We start from the raw sequence: 13,580 nt of genomic DNA on the forward strand, positions 1-13,580 counted from the left end.
TATGCCACATGGCAGTGGATAAGTGTTGACTCCCATTTCTCACTCATCGGTTGGGATTTTGGAGTTCCGGCAGAAGAGAGATATTTGCAGATTTTCTTGCTGAGTCCGATTATGCAATGGCGCCCATGTTTTGAGGCATCTCAGGTTCTATTTTCAGTAGCGGCCTTTTCCGTGGGACCATGATTTCTTGAGCATACCTTATGCAGATCACTCTGGTTGCAGTTTGAGCCATGTGCGCTCATTCGTGGTGTGCATTGGGTTGCAGTGGATGATCTATAGGCCATTTGGATGCATTGCGATCGTTATTGGATGCGCTAATAGGCCCAGATTACCTTGTGGGATGCTATTTTTGTGGACGCTTTGCACATGGATGCTCTTTTATGTTGAGGGACAGCTTTGACACATTGTAGGTAATGCACTGATAGTGTTATCCTCTCTTGGATGAGATATTATTGATGCATATGCCCATGGACGGTGTTTATGCTTGAGCCATTTGGCACTTATTGGCATTTTGGATTGCCATTGCAGTTGGCATTTTCTTTTGGGCCAGATTTGCTCATATGGATGCATAGTACATGCACATGAGTCAGCTGCATCTTTTGATGCTTTGAGCTTTGAGTTTTGGTGATATTTCAGTCTATTGTGGCATACACATTTGGGTGCACCTGGTATTTAGTGTGATTCTCTCTTACAGGCACTAGCATTTGGGATTTTGCTTTATTTGCATCATGGCATCCTCTTCCATGTCTAAAAAGGAGTTTTTCAACATTAAAAAGTTTAATGGGACAAACTTTTCTTTGTGGAAAGAATAGATAAGAGATGTGCTTATTCAAAAGAAGCAGATTAAACCCTTGGCAGGGATTGAAGCTAAGCCTGCAAATATGTCTGAGGATGATTGGAATGAGTTGGATGCATTAGCAAAGTCTACTATTAGACTTCATCTTTCAGAGTCAGTTTATTTCACAGTAGTAAATGAGTAGACTACGGAAGATTTGTGGAAGAAATTGTGTGCCACTTATGAGAAGGAAACTGCCTCTAATAAAGTTTACCTCATGAAGAGGTTGTTTGTGAAGGAAGGGGTCTCCATTGCTTCTCACTTGAATGAATTCAATATTATTTTCAGCCAGGCTCAAAAGATGAATTTTGATGCGGAGACTAAGGCAATATTTCTCTTATGTTCATTGCCATCCTCATGGGATACCTTCCGTACAGCTGTCAGTAACTCTGCACCTGGTGGAGTGCTGAAATTTGATGATGTTGTGGGTAGCTTGTTGGCCGAGGAGATTAGACGGAAGTTTATGGATGGCAACAAGCAGGATGCAGCCTTAAATGTGCAAAGGGGCAAATCACAGTTCAGGGGGAAGTCCCAAGAAAGAGGGAAGTCTCCTAGCAAATCCAGGGCACGGAATATTGAGTGTTACCACTGTGGCAAGAAGGGCCATATGAAATAGAATTGCTACAAGCTGAAAAGAGAGCAAAAGGATAAGAAAAAGAATGCAAATTGGGGTGCAAATCAGAAGGAAGAGAGTCCAAGGGAGGACAAAGGAAAAGTGAAGATCGAGGAGATCAATCCAGTCACACATGATAGTGACAATGATGTTCTCTTCATGTCTAGTTTATCTGTAGAGTTGCTTACCACTTCAGATGATGCATATTCCCAGGATTGGATTTTGGATTCTGGTGCTTCATTCCATGTTACTCCCCATAAGGAATGGTTCTCCACTTATGGCAGTGGAAAGATAGGTTGTGTGCATCTTGGAAATGACTATGCATGTGACATAGTGGGAGTAGGTGACAAAGTTTTCTTTTGCAAATGGGTCTGCATTTATTTTGAAACATGTGAGACATGTGCCTAAGTTGACCAAGAGTCTTATTTCAGTGGGTCAGCTAGATGATGCTGGTTTTCACACCACTTTTGGCTTTCAGAGTTGGAAAATTCAGAAGGGCTCTATGCTTTTGGCTAGGGGTGCCAAGTGTGGGACTTTGTATCCCTTACATGTATCAGGGGTATTTGATCATGTTGTTGCAATAACCGAGCAACCAAGCACTTCTTTGTGGCATTGCAGGTTGGGGCACATGAGCCAGAATGGAATGAAACTCTTATGCCGTTTGGGTTATGTACCGCATTTGAGTTTCTCTGATTTTGAATTTTGTGAGCACTGTCTCTATGGGAAGCAGACTAAATCAGCCCATGAAAGAAGGGGAAAGAAAGAGTTTGAAAAGCTTGATTTGGTGCATTCAGACGTATGTGGTCCCATGCCTACACGGTCATTAGGCGGGGCTGAATACTATGTGACATTCATTGATGATGCAACTAGGAAAGTGTGGGCTTATGCTATAGCTCGGAAGAGTGATGTGTTCTAGGTATTTTAGAAATGGCTGGCCTTGGTTGAGAATCAGTCAGGTAGAACGCTTAAATGCCTACGGACTGACAATGGTGGAGAGTATCTCTCTCATGACTTTCAGCATTTCTGTGATACAGGTGGGATTAAGAGGGAGCTCACATCCCCTCGTACTCCAGAGCAAAATCCAGTTGCAGAAAAGATGAACTGTACCATTCAAGAAAGGTTGCAATGCATGCTTTCCAATGCAAGTCTTTCTGGTGGTTTTTGGGCTGAGGCAATGAAGACTGCAGTGCATGTGATCAATAGATCACCTAGTAAGAGTTTGGATGGTGGTATTTCTGAAGAGGCATGGAGTGGCAAGAAGCACTCTTACTCTCATTTGCATATATTTGGGTGTGAGGCATATGCACATGTGCCAAAAGAGCTTCAAAAGAAGCTAGATCCTAAGTCTAGGAAATGCATCTTTCAAGGTTATGGTGAAAGTGGAGAGATGGGCTATGATCTCTAGGATCCAGAAGCAAAGAAGATCATACGCAGCCATGATGTAGTCTTCAATGAGAAGAAGCTGCATAAGGCACCCATGAGGGATGTTGAAATGAGGAGAATCACTTTCCAGGATGTGAATCCACCTGCATATGTTGATAGACAGCAAGCTGTCCATGCACCAAATGTGCAAGAAATGGTACCACCAAATACTCCCACAGGTATACAATCAAGGGTAGATGATGGATCATCTATTGGTGGAAATGATGAGCCAAATGTGGTTGATATGCAGGTGGGACAGCAAGCTGAAATGCCCTTGAGAAGATCATCTAGAGTGTCTAGACCGCCTGATAGGTTTGTTCCAGGGGTAGACTATGTGATGCTTACTAATTGCGGGGAGCCTTCTTGCTACAGAGACGCTATGATGCGCGAGGATTAATGCAAGTGGGAGTATGCTATGCAATCAGAGATGAGTTCACTTATGAAGAATAAGACTTGGGACTTGGTTTCTTTGACACATGGAAAGAAAGCATTGCCATGTAAATGGGTCTACAAAATGAAGGTCACAGGTGATGATGTGCCTAGGTACAAGGCCTGTTTGGTCGCTAAGGGGTTCAAGCAAGAGAAGGGTGTGGACTTTGATAAGATATTCTCTTCGGTTGTGAAGATGACCACACTTAGATGCATGCTTGGACTAGTGGCATCAGAGAATATGGAGCTTATGCAGATGGATGTCAAGACAGCTTTCTTGCATGGGGATTTGCATGAGGAAATTTACATGGTGCAACCGGAAGGTTTTGAAGAAAAGGGCAAAGAACATTTAGTTTGCAAGCTGAAGAAGAATCTCTATGGTCTTAAGCAAGCGCCTAGAGAATGGTATCAGAAGTTTGATGCTTTCATTCGGTCCCAGGGTTTTAGAAGGAGTGAAATTGATCACTGCCTCTACACTAAAAGGGCTAAGGATAATAGCCTGATAATCCTGGCACTATATGTGGATGATATGCTATTGGCTGGCAAGAATACTTATGAGCTAGATGCATTAAAGGCCAAGTTGCATGAGGCCTTTGATATGAAGGATTTGGGACTTGCAGGTCATATTCTTGGGATGCGCATCACGCGTGATCGAAGTAGGAAACTCCTTTCACTTTCACAGAAGGAGTATGTTACAAAAGTATTGCAGCGTTTCAATATGGAGGGGGGGAAGGCAGTGAGTACTCCATTGCCTCCATATGTGAAACTGAGTCATACAGATAGTCCCAAATCACATGAGGAGAGGGCCATGATGGCCAAGGTTCCTTATGCATCAGCAGCTGGGAGTCTTATGTATGCTATGATAGCTACTAGACCAAACATTGCGTGTGCAGTGAGAGTTGTTAGCCGGTATATGGCTATTCCAGGAAAGAGGCATTGGGAGGCAGTTAAGTGCATCATGAGGTACATGAAGGGTACCAAGGAGAAGTGCATCTGCTTTGGTAAAGGATACATGCGTGTACTTGGGTACATAGATTCAGACTATGCAGGGTAGGTGGATAGTAGGAGATCCACTTCTGGTTATGTGTTCACCTTTGCAGGTGGTGCAGTGTCGTGGATGTCTCGCACAAAGAAGTGCGTTGCTTTGTCTACCATAGAGGCTGAGTATGTTGCAGCCATAGAGGGTTGCAAGGAGGCTATATGGCTTGATCGGCTAGTGGGAGATTTGGGGATTCATACAGGTGTACGGACATTGCATAGTGATTCCATGAGTGCTATTCAGCTAGCACAGAATCCGGTCTTTCATGCAAAGACCAAACACATTGAGGTCAGGTACCATTTCATCAGGGAGGTACTTGAGGACAAGCGCATAGAGCTTGTCAAGGTTCATACAGATGATAACCCTGCAGATATGCTGATGAAGAGTCTACCTAGTCAGCGGTTTGAGTATTGTCGTGTATTGATGGGCATTGGATAGTATGCGCACTAGTTGTTCTCCCTACAATACTCAAACACATATATAAATGAATGAAAAAAGAAGATTAGGGTGTTTTGCACCGACCAAAACTTGTGTGGCTCTCTGTCTCTCTCTCTCCCTCTTCCGTTCTTGCTTCCATTGAGAGCACTCTCAGAAGCGAATGTCACAAAATTGTATTTATGAAATTTCTTGCGATGGACATTCTTTGTTTTTAGTCAAGTGTGACTATGGCAAAGCATTTCATAGGAGTGCATCGGACATGGCGGGCGGGGGTCCTTAGTTTAGTTGGGGACGTCTAACTAATAATTAATGTAATTGGCGGCTCGAGTACAGGTGATGGAACTACTTAATTACAAGGATTGGAATTAGTGCGAGAGATACCTATTGAGGTATCGCATGATGCATAGCATATTTCATTGGTATTGTAAAACCTTGGGCAATATTAGTGATAAAAGTCATAAACCGTTTTTGGATAAAGCAAGACCAAAGTGGCTTTGTAAAAGTAATCCCCTACTGTGGTGAAAAGGATGTTTTTGGCTCTTTGCCTTGGAATATGCAATTATAAATACTCTAGATGGGAATCTAGAACCACCATCTAGAGGGTGCAAATTGGACCCCATCTCTCTCTCTCTCTCTCTCTCTCTCTCTCTCTCTCTCCCTTTGTTATTTTGGATCATGATTTTAGTGGCCTATAACTTTGTAGACTTGGAATTTCAATTTTGGTTATGAAGACCCCTCAGGCATGCAAGCAAGCATAGCACGTTACACTTCCTCACGTCGAACATGCAAGCAGTCCTGCAACTCCACATTTTGTAGCTGTTGGCGAGAGTATATTTAGTTATGATGATAGTTGGAAGATTTAAATTTGGGATTTTGAGTTGCCTTTGTATGGATTTTTTTGGTTAATTTTCAACCTTGTTTAATTTATATTTCTTTGTTTGATTTCATCCCTAAGATCACATCACTTGTGAAACCACTTATGGTTCAAATCATGCAATGTTTCAAAAATAATCCTACGCGAAAATGTTTTTTAACTCATTGCCCAGAACTGCAAAAATGAGCAAGGAGGCATTTGCTTTTATTCCACTCATTCTGTTAAAATCTCAAAAAAAGGCATGAATGAATGAGTGTTGTATCCAAAAAGAGGGCAAATATACTCAATTTAAGTTCACCCCTTGTTTCCTTTCCCTCTTTCTCACTATTTACTAGCAAAGGGGAAAGATTATAAAGAGAAGAGAATGTCAATGTCGTTCTTCTTATTTTCCACCTTTAGTTCGCATCTAGATAGAAGCAATGAACATGAGTTTTGCTCCTATAGTGTTTTCGAGAACGCTTAGAAGATAAAGTGTAGAATTAATGAAATGTCAAAAGTTCATTCCTTGTCACTTCATAATGGGTCTAATTTTCTTTAAAATTTGTAACTCACGATCTACAACTGCTATGGGCACACTTTTTGAATTTTCTCTTTTAGAAAAACGGATGTCTTCACTATAGCCTACCCCCTACAACTTTAAAAATATTGATGGTGATATTATTTCATTGCATGATTTGAAGTATGTTCATGCATAAAAATTCAAAAAGGTATTAGTATCAGCTCGCCTGACCCTATGAAAAATTAAGCAAAGTCATTAGTTACTGTATGGCTAATGTGATATTAACATAGCGTATTAGTATCCCTACGGATTATTAATTTGTGAGTCCCTTCTTGCCCCTGCGAACTCTCTTGCCTCTGCGGAGCCTCACAGTCTCTCTCACACCCCTTGTCTTAGTTCTTCCTTCTCTCCTCTCCCCTCCCCTCCTCTCTCTCCCTCCCTATCTCCCCTCCCCACTCTCCTTGGTAGAGGCAACCACGGTATGTGGATGTGATGGCGAGTCCTATCGCTCGAAGGGTTCATCTCCATTAAGTCGATCCAACTGTGATACATGCCCTCGTTGAAGATCCCTCACCTCTCCACTCTACCCCTCTCCCTCTCCTTTCCTTGCCCCTACATGTCCTCTTCCATGCCTCCTCTCCTTGCATCCCTTTCCCTTGCCTCTCTGCCCTCCCTTTTTATCTACTAGGCTAATGGTTGGGAGCACTCTAACCTCCCCATTAAGCTTGCCTTGTCTCACAACCCTTGGTCCTTGATGCCTTTTCTTTCCTAAGATCATGCTTTTGATTTGCCTTAATATTGCATATAAAGGCTGGTTTTCATGAGGAATCCAAAATTTATACTTGACTCTTAGTGTTGAGATGGAGCGAGCAAAGACGATGACTTAGGTTATGTTAGGTGAAGTTAGTCTAGTTTCTACTACAAGTTAGTTTATATTGGTTGCGTTAATGTATTTTATTAAGCTGTGTAAAGTGCGCTTACCTTAACATGAATCAATGTGGATTAAGGTGAATTTAGAACTTCTAGATTCAATTATTTTTGTGACAGGGAATTTTGATTGGCTAGTTCAGTGGTCGACTGAAATTAGCGGGTGGGTGGAGTGAGATACGTGCTGCGATGGGTTGTGGTGGTACGTGCGATAGGTTGTGGCGCTATTTGTAATGAGATTCCATCCACATCTTCCTCGTGCCAGAATCTATCTTAGCATTGGGATGGAATTGATCAAAATGGCAATGTGCCAGGGAGTAGACTTCATGCTTCCAACATGAGGTCGGAGAATTCCACTGTTACCTTGCTACAAAGTTGGAGCATCCTTCCTCGCCAAAAACCTCAATTCGCCCTTCCCAGCAATTGCAAAGCGACGATGAAATCACTTCCATTCATTCCTCCGAGGTAAGCATTGTGTGCCTCACAACTGATCTTGATCGGAAGAGAGACCTAAAAAATGCTACCTAGTGAATTTCGTCCGTGCTAATAATTCAATAAAGGCCAGGATGCGTTCTCAAATTTCCCTGACAACAAAGTAAGCCATCGCCACTTCTCCTATTTCACACCTCTCTACTTTTTGCATCAGAAATCCGTCGATGGATCATACGGAGGATTTCTGCTCAGTTTTGTAATGCTTTGTATTTTGAATCTATTTTAGGGCAAGCCTAGTGAATATCATTCACCTGGTGTTCAAATTTCTAAAAAAGTATGCCAGAAGGACATGGTTTACACATAGTAGGGAGGAGGGCGAGGAGGTTATAAAGAGCCACATCCTCATTGCTGCTCTACTTTCTACTTGAATCCACATCAATACACAAGCAAAGAACATGAGGGGAATAGTGCCTCAAAAATTTGAAAAGAATTTGCTAAAAGCTTATATAGCAGAATCAACTTTCACATAAGCTAAATGCTAGGGATATCTTTCGATGGCTTGACCTTTGGAATCCTATCACATCGAATTGGGAATTCATTCACATAAGCTGAATGCTAGGGGTATCTCTCAATGGCTTGACCTTTGGAATCTTGTACCATAGAATTGGGAATCCATTCCCAATCTGACAGTTCGTTTTTATCTTTTGCCGCACGAAGCCCAGTTCATACGTGCTAATTTTCTTAGACTAAAAGTGTGGTAGCCTATAAGTCCTACACTTTGTTGGCCTGTGGATTTCAAGGGTTGGGTAATGGACTACAGAAAGGCAAGTCCTCTCCTTAAGATCAATGATCTTATGCTACGTGACGCTGGTTTCATTGCTCATTGACAGGCTTGGAAGCTTTTCAGCCCCCCTTGATTCGTTGGTGGTGTGGAGGTGCCGACTTCCCAGAGTTTGGATGGCCACATCATCCCTCTAGTTAAACTTTACATGCCAATTTTCTACCAAAAACCGCTTCAACAAATGGAAACATATTTCCAATTTGTTGTTTCTGATGTGTGGCTTTGCAGAACCATTTCCATTTGTTTTGGAACTATCCAATCACCCGGTCGCTTTGGCATACCCGGGCACAAATTCTCATCCCACCAAGGTGGAAGATTGCTTTGTTGGGAGACCCCTCCTTATTGATTGAAGCCCCCCCAACTAGGGCCGTCATACTTTCCCACTTGGCACCACTTTTCACATTATTTGGTGAAAAACGACATTGTATATCAACATAGAAAGCTTCCTTTGAATTTTCTCACACACTATTACATCTATTGGCTTATTTCAAAAAATAGAGCATTGTGCTTAATATAGATTGCTTACATTCCAAAACTAATATTTCAATACTTAATGAGTTTTGAAATGTTAAATGTTAAAATTAGTAACTAGAGTGCTTGTCCAGCTGGGCTATCTTGTTTTTTGCTATCTTGTTCAATTGCATGTAACCTTTTTTAGAGATGTTGTTCGGAGAAAGACAAATTCCTATTCTTTGCATTGTAAGCAAATCTATTGTCATTCCACTTCGAGCGAACGACGAGGAGATGTATTTCAGAAATGTATAAATAATAAATCTAAACGAAATTGAGCCAGAAGCATGCAAGTGTGACAGGAAAAATCCAAACCCAAAGCTGCATTGCATGTATGACAAAAGTTCCAAGACCATTTGCAACTTCATTGGATCCCTTTTTTCGAAGGCACAAATGTATATTTTTTGGGTCAAATTATGTTCCTACGCTTTAGGAAATAGTACTTCCGCGCTCTGGCCGGATGGCCCTCGAGCGTGTTGTAACCTAATGGACCTACTGTGTTGTGGCTCCTTATGTAGTACTGCTCTAAAGTTCGTGCTTTGTCTACGGTGTCTGTTGTTTCCAAAACTTTGATTTCGAAATTTTCTTCAAAGGGCTTGTAACGTTGCAAGTCCTCTTTCATTTTCGCCGGTGGTTTTTTATTGTGCTGTTTGATCCTCTGCGGCAGGTCCGTCGTGCTCCCTATGTACTTTCTGTTGTTGGGCTTGCACGTGATGCAGTAGACGACGAGGCTCGCGCGATTCCCTTGCGCGGGCGCTTCAGTGGAGGCTCCTCCTTCATCTCGAGGCTCGCGTCTTTCAATGTCGTACCTGCGAAAACATTGACAATTACGTTAGTCATCGAGGTTTTCGGTCTTTTTTTTTCATTTGACGTCCATAATAGAATGCATTTATTTACTTGCCCTGGTTTTTCTCTGTTGCCGTGAAAGGATCGTTTCCAATCCCGAAACGCTCCTCGTATAATTCCCTGTCGAAAATATACGTTAGCTTCTCCATTGTCGTCACCGGGTGCGTCGCGTCGTGCGTCCCTCCAAATTGTTCCATGAATTGTTCGAGTATAGCTATTGCTTGATCGCGCGTCGTGTCCCTCAGCAACTCCAAGGATACGTTGTACCCGTAATGCAGCAGCTCGCACGCATACGCTGTGATCCCTTTTGTCTTCGTGTCTAGTAGCTTCTGCCCCTCCAAACTTTCCATCATCCTATCGGTCTCATCGAACTCAATGTCAAGCTCGACAAGGATCTCTTTGAGGAGTCCTGCAGGAGAAGTGCAATCGATGATGAGTTTTGTTGTTCTTGCAACTCGTTAATTCTTTTTCTCAATTGTTGTGTTTTTTTTAAATTTTCGGAAGCATTACGCACCATTTGCGAATCTCAAGCCTCCCGGCTCTCTTTTAGCTGGCAAACGCCTATTGCAGTTGTCAATGAAGTCGCGTAGTTCTGCATACGTGTTGAAGCCGTTGATGTAAGCTCCCGGACGTTCTCCTGCATTGTTTGCTAGCCGGAATTGCTTTGTGGTTAGGAAGAACCTCCTCTTTGCTGCTGGAGGTTTTGTTGCCTTCGCGTTGCTTTTGTATAGCGCAAATAGCTGCTTGCAGGCACGACTTATTACACCGTCTTTTCAAATGAGCCGTCTTTTTAAATCTTCAAGAAAAAAAGATTCTTTCACGCTGGTGGAATTTACCTTGTCTGCGTCCATGTCTTATGCTGCAATGTCCCGAGCTTTATGATTCTCTGCACATGTTCTCGACAACAGACAAGATATTAAAACCATTTTCCTTGCACGCATGTTTGACGCAACATATTCATGACTTGCCTCTGCCTTTTTCAATCTCTGGTAGTGAATACCTTTATGCGCGTGGTTGTGTTGTCGGCTGTGAGAACTCTCGTGGAATTGGTCTAAATATGTCTGGATGTGGGCAATGTAGTATGCGCAGCCTCGTTCTCTCAGTCACTCTGGACAACATCACGTATGCCAGGCCAGGGGCAAACACTCCTCGGAATATGAGCAGCGCTTTGTTGGATATGGTTGCGCCTTGGGATTTGTGTCCCGTGATAGCGTATGCTAGGGTCAGTGGAAATGTGGACTTGTGGAACCATTTTCCATTTATTGCCTTTCGCTGATGCTTCGAGCGTCGTAATGTGAGCACGGCCGCTGTTGTGTCCACGACGACAGTGATACCGTTGATTTCTCCCCTGCTAGTTGCATTGATGCTCTTGATTTTGCACATTGCTCCATTTGCGGCACCTATTGCGAGGTCGATGTTTTCCGTTATCATTGCCTTCGCCCCCACGCAAATTTTTCCTATCTCGTTGAAGCTTTTGTCCTCCAACCATTCTTTGAGAGCTGGTTCGCTCGCGGCGTTACTGTGTATTTGAACATGCACAATCGTCTCGGGAGTGTTGAATTTCTCCAGAAGCTCATCGTTGAAGGTAGCGACATCGACTCTGTGTGTGCAAATGATGGTTGTTTCGGCATCGACGAAGTGGCATGCACCTTCCTTGTCGACAATGCACTGTCCCAAACAGTCGGAAATCTCGTCAGTTGTGGGCGTCCTGAGTCTTATGGTATGCAAGAATGCCAGGAACGGCATGTCTCGTGCATGTCGCACCGAGAATTGCATGTGGTACATTTTCGCTGCAGGCCAGTGCGCGGAGGACGTGATGTGGCACGGCTCGCAGAGATCCTCGCGGTGTTTGCAGACTGGTGGTAATTGTGCCAGGTCTCCAAAAATTATCAGCATTTTGTGTTTGAATGGCTCATGCAATGTGCCATTCGTGACATTGACGATTTGTCTTACCACGAGATCGAAAGTCATCCTTGTTAGCATGGACATCTCGTCAATGATGATCGCGTTGGCTTCCTTGATTGCGAGGTGTCGTTCATCCGTCTCATGGATGTTCAGTGGGTATTGACTGCTGCGCACAGGGATCTTGAATTGGTAGTGTACAGTGGTTGCAATCCCGCTCAGCCGCGTTGCAGCCGCCCCTGTTGATGCACAGAGTATTGCCGTTTTGTTTTGCGCTACCAGATGCGAAACATAGTATCGTATCAAGAAGCTTTTGCCGCTACCTGGTGTTCCACAGACAACGTGTAGCCCCGAGCTTGTTGAAGCCAAGCTTTCGAAGACTCTTTGTTGTTCTACTGTCAATGCGGCATTGGCGACGGTGCGAAACTCGGCCATTTTTTGCAACATCCTCGCGCGTGTTGGCCCTTCGACGGTTTGCTGGTCGATGTTAGGCGCTTCCATCGGGCAGTCTCGGATGATCGCAACCTTTTGCAATATCATATTGATCAACTGGTCCGTGTGGTCAGTCGCTAGCAAGTTCCTTTGCGTGTATTCGGTCACATACATCTCGAGGTCCTCGTTGCTCAATATGAGGCCGCGCATTTGGCATTCGACAAAGTAGGATCCAGCTGTGTTGGCAGGTGATATGAGCTCCGTTTCATTCCTGAAGCTGAGTTTTCGCAAGAGCACGTTGTAAAAGTACCCCTCTGGTTGATGTCCAGGGTGGTAGTCAGTGAATCTGACTACTCGCTCACATTTTGCGATCCTGTTGCCGAAGAGGTCAAGACCGACCGTTCCACGTTGCGTTTCCTTGGGCTTTCGTATCACATATTGCCTATGGTAATCGTAGAACGTGCTCTCCTCGATGACGCTCGGTCTCCCGCAGTATATGTCGACCGGGTGCAGGGTGACGTTGTTGTTTCGCGAGACGATGCGTTGTCTTAGAGATGGTGGCGAGGAGTCGACATAGTGAACGGTCTCGCTCCTTGTGATTATTGGTATCTGCATGCAGTTTAGCGCGGCCTCTGTTGGAGAGGTTGGTTTTGATAGGAGGCTCGCGGCGATGAGTTTCAGCTTTACTTCATCGAGATGTTGCAATCCCAAACGTGAGGCGTCTTCTGAACGGATGTTCAGTTTGCCCATTGGTTCAGATTTCATCGCGTACTTGAGGAGGTAGTGAGAGATTGAAGAGTTTGTCACCCGCTGTATGTTCATGTGCGCACCCCACAACAGTAACACGGAAGGGTGGTAGGGGACGACGTTTCGGTGCGCATGTCCCGGCCGGTAATACAACCAACGTTGCGTCAGAGGGTCGAGGATGGGTTCATATTCTGGTTGTGTTGCGAAAGGGAAGCCGTGCTTGCAACTGTGGTGTGACGGTCCGACATAGCACGCTTTCCTGCATACGTGCGATTGCTTTCTGAGAACTAGTTCTCGCAGCCTTGTGTTTCGAGGATCCAGGGACTCGTCCCTGGGGACGTAAGCTGCAATCTCATTTGCAATTCGCCGACGATCATCATGGTGGACCCACAATATGACATGGGCGTGTAGGGAGCCCCTGTTTTGTATCTCATAACGAACGACATGGTGTTGTATTCGGCCAAGCAGACCGTCGGATGAAAGCAAATGCTTGCGCATGAACATGTGGAAGCGTGCGTGGAAAAGTGCCACGCATTCAACAGGACAGTCCTTCCAAGTGAATTGCGCATTATAATGCGTTGCGATGCTCTCGATCACATTAATTTCTTGCCACCGTGTATCGGTGACCTCGTCTGCAGTGAATGTCAGAAAGAAATCTGGGAGGCCCCAAGCATCGACCATTGTTATGAGGTCCTTCAGTTGCCGTCGATGCCACGATGGGGACCCCGGCATTGTTGATGGCATGCTGTAGCGAAGCACGTGTCTCATTGCGTCTTCATCGGTCGTGGCAGGGT

Source organism: Dipteris shenzhenensis, chromosome 21, assembly GCF_047967505.1.
Source record: "Dipteris shenzhenensis isolate YYH24624 ecotype China chromosome 21, Dip_SZ_1.0, whole genome shotgun sequence".
NCBI lineage: Eukaryota > Viridiplantae > Streptophyta > Polypodiopsida > Gleicheniales > Dipteridaceae > Dipteris > Dipteris shenzhenensis.